The sequence below is a fragment of the Vicugna pacos genome, chromosome 36 (assembly GCF_048564905.1).
Source record: "Vicugna pacos chromosome 36, VicPac4, whole genome shotgun sequence".
Classification (NCBI taxonomy): Eukaryota; Metazoa; Chordata; class Mammalia; order Artiodactyla; family Camelidae; genus Vicugna; species Vicugna pacos.
The window spans coordinates 5151476-5155418 of record NC_133022.1 but is presented as its reverse complement, the minus strand read 5'-3'; the positions used below and the strand labels follow the sequence as shown (position 1 = coordinate 5155418).

Below are 3943 nucleotides of genomic sequence, written 5' to 3'. Positions count from 1 at the left end.
CTAACACTTAAACTTTTGCACATAATGCTGTAGTTCTTCATTTAGATATACTTTGAATGTACTATTATGATTCGATGGAGAAGAACTCATATATTCTAATTCAGGGTCCATAATTTTAGACTTACTAGCACCGCAGCTATCTACAAGGAGTGGCTTCTGGAACCTGTTTGTATTGGTTTGGTTTTCTTATAAGTATTTCAAACAGCAGAAATACCATGAATTTTTTTTGTTTGAATCATGTGCGCAAGCCACAATCCCAAAAGTTTTTTTGATCACTACACTGAGGTGTGTGAGTCCCATGGCTGATTTGCAGTTAGTGGTATTTTGGTTCCTATTTTGTGTCATTTGCATATCAAACTCTTGGTCATCTTTCACTTCAAATGCAGCTACTGGGTCCCTTACTTTTTATTTTCTATATATCATTATAAAATTTTCCTCATTTTTGGTGAAAAGCAGGTTCAGTGTCCGTTTCAGGTTCATAGTCTAATTTATTTTCTTTGAAAAGAAGTTTTGAAGACAACTGGCAAGTGTATTTTGGGGACTTGGGGTTGGAGTAAGATGGAAAAAACTTTTTCACACTTGGCTCTTTGTCTTCAGGAGATGCCTGGAATACTGCAGAGACAGAGGCTTCCAATGTATCTTTTTCTACACAATCAAGTATATTATGTGTTAGATTGGAAGGTATTACCCTATTTTCCATGTTACCTCATTTGTGATGAGTTTTTTATTATTTCCCCACTCTAATTTGCAATGTTTGAGCCACATGTCCTCATAATTTTCCACACAGCAACACCCTGAATAAACAGACGTGTCCTCTCTATCATGTTCCTTATTCACTCCTGGTTCTTGAGGCAGTTTTTGAAGATGCAAAAAGGGAAGATAATTTGCTTGATTTGATTTTCAGATGTTTTTTCTGTCAGGGCATATATTTGTAAAACAAAAAAGAAATCAGGTACAGGAAAAGAAAAGTTAGGAAATAATTAAAAGTTAACAAACGTCTTAACCTAAGCTTAGCTACTCACAAACTAAGAATTGAAAAGCAACTTGCCTTAGACTAACGTAGGAGAAAAACTTGAACTCACTGATCTAACTTTGTCATTGTTTGTTTCAACTAAACAATTCATACATCTGAAATCTACCAATAAATAATGAGGAGGTGAGTTTTAATGTTACAAAGACTTCCTCATTAAAAAATGTTTCACATCAAATTCCTTAAAGAGTGAGTGCCCCCTAGTGCATGAAAAGTTTTTTTTAAGGATTAATAACAGAAAAATGGGCAAACTCTAAATTACTAGGAGCCAATATCAATTAACCTAAACCAGAAAGAGGAACGTATTCCTAAATTTTACTACAAATTATATACTATGATAGTGTTATATATCACTATGTATTGTCTACTTCCATTCAGTTATATCTAGTGCCCACTAATGAGAGTGAATCAAATAATTTTTCATAATATTTACAAATTTCCTAGCCTGAAGTCAAGTAAAGAAGAAAGTTACTGTTTGTTCCCTAACAACAATGGTCCAATCTTGGAAGAGGTGATTCTCTTAATCGGCCATTGGGTTGACTCTATGACCCCCTTCTCTCCTTCATTGTAAATTCTGAAGTCAATTACATAGAGATCACAAGACAGAAGAAATCTATCATCTTGGCATTAATGCCTGGTAATAGGAAACTGCAAATTTTGAACCACTGGAAATGATTACACCTTCCATGAATCTAAATCAGTGGCCATTATTTCTATATTGTTCACAATTTCAACTGCTTTAGCATATGATTCAATACTTGATATAATTTTTATTATGTACGGAAGGTATGAAAATGGAAAAAGCAAGTATTATTCAGGAAATCTTTTAAATTTAATTCCTAGGATAAGGTTTAACTCAAAATTATTATAGATCCTAACAATATTTTAAGTTTTATAATGAGATAAAGGCCATAAAGACTATATATATATAATTAAGTATATAGTCATCAGCCACCTTGTAAAACTTTGGGGATGCTCAATCCAACTGAATGCTATCACCTTGAATATTCCAATTTTTAAATCCTGAGTCAAGGATGAAGAAAAAGAAAAAAGAAAGAAATGAAAATGCAAAACCAAATAAAGCCATGCAAATCTCATCTTATATTGTGCGCCAAGTACAGTTTTGTCAAGAAAACAGTGGGAGGTAACTCAGTCCACCTAGAAGCACTTGTGGTGGACGATGGAGGGGCCAGACTCTTCGTACTCATCCTTGCTGATCCACATCTGCTGGAAGATGGGCAGTGAGGCCAGGATGGAGCCGCCCAACCAGAGTACTTGCACTCAGGGGGGGCGATGATCTTGACCTTCACCGTGCTGGGAGCCAGGGCATTGATCTCCTTCTGCATCCTGTCAGTGAAGCCAGGATACATGGTGGTCCCACCACACAGCACTGTGTTGGAGCAGAAGTCCTTGCGGACGACGATGTCACACTTCATGATGGAGTTGAAGGTAATCTCGTGGATGCCACAGGCTACCACACCCAGGAAGGCAGGCTGGCAGAGAGCCACGGGGCAGCAGAAGCGCTCGCTGCCAATGGTGATGACCTGACCATCAGGCAGCTCGTAGCTCTTCTCCAGGGAGGAGCTGGAGGCGGCAGTGGCCATCTCCTGCTCCAAGTCCAAGGCAACGTAGCAGAGCTTCTCCTTGATGTCACACACAATTTCCCTCTGGGCCATGGTGCTGAAGCTGTAGCCACGCTCTCTGAGGATCTTGATGAGGAAGTCCGTCAGGTCCCGGCCAGTCATGTGCAGACTCAGTATTGCATGGGTGAGGGCGTGCCCTTCATAGGTGGGCACAATGTGAGTGACCCCATCACCAGAGCTCACCACGATGCCAGTGGTGTGGCCAGAGGCATACAGGGGCAACACGGCATCGATGGCCAAGTACATGGCTGGGGTGTTGAAGGCCTCGAACATGATCTGGGTCATCTTATCATGATTGGCCTTGGGGTTCAGGGGGGCCTCGGTCAGCAGGATGGGGTGCTCTTCGGGGGCCACACACAGCTCATTGTAGAAGGTGTGGTGCCAAATGTTCTCCATGTCGTCCCAGTTGGTGATGATGCCATGCTCTATGGGGTACTTGAGGTTCAAGATGCTTCTCTTGTTCTGGGCCTTATCACCCACATAGAAGTCCTTCTGTTCCATGCCCACCAAGACGCTCTGGTACCGGGGGTGCCCCACGATGGATGGGAAGGTGGCATGGGGTACATCGTGACCTGCAAAGCCGGCCTTGCACATGCCAGTGCCATTGTCAAGCACAAGCACAAGCACAAGCACAGCAACATCATCTTCCATGTTGAATTGGTATTGGTGGAGCCTGGTGGCAAAGCTGGAGCAGTGAGGGGCCTTTACTGGTGGAGTGGATGTGGTCTCAGCTGTCAGCTTAAAGTTTCTCGATCTACTCATGAAAGAAGATATATAAGACACTCATAAGAAATAATATATATATAGTTTTAAATACTGAAATATGATTATAAAAAAGGAAATAAATAAATTTAATTGCCACAGAATTATTAGCTATTAAAAGCCATTTATATTTCAAAATCAGCTTAGTATTGACTGAAAACAACAATTTTAGCTTTTAGGGAACAATCGCTATTAATTTCTACTGTTCCTAAAATTCCATTGGTTTGGTATTTATCATCCTAAAGTTTAAAACACTTTTTGTGAAACAGATATCTTATCAAAAAAAAACTATCCTTAAAAGAAGTGATTGCTTCCATATTGAAATAAATTCATTTGAGTAACAAATTCCAATGCAACATATATCTATGATGCCTAATAGTTATGAGGAGTGGATGTGGTTTACACTAATTTGACCCCACCCCTTGCTTCTAGAATTCTTTGGAGTGGAAATGATCTAATCTTGCTTCACTGCAAATATACTGACATCATCAAAAAGGAGTTCTCTCAA

At 39.8% G+C, this 3943-nt stretch overlaps 1 pseudogene; it reads right to left on the bottom strand.

Moving 5' to 3' along the window:
* Positions 1 to 2188: 2188 nt before the first annotated feature.
* Positions 2189 to 3324, bottom strand: LOC140691705 (actin, cytoplasmic 1 pseudogene; annotated as a pseudogene).
* Between the last annotated feature and the right edge of the window lie 619 nt (positions 3325 to 3943).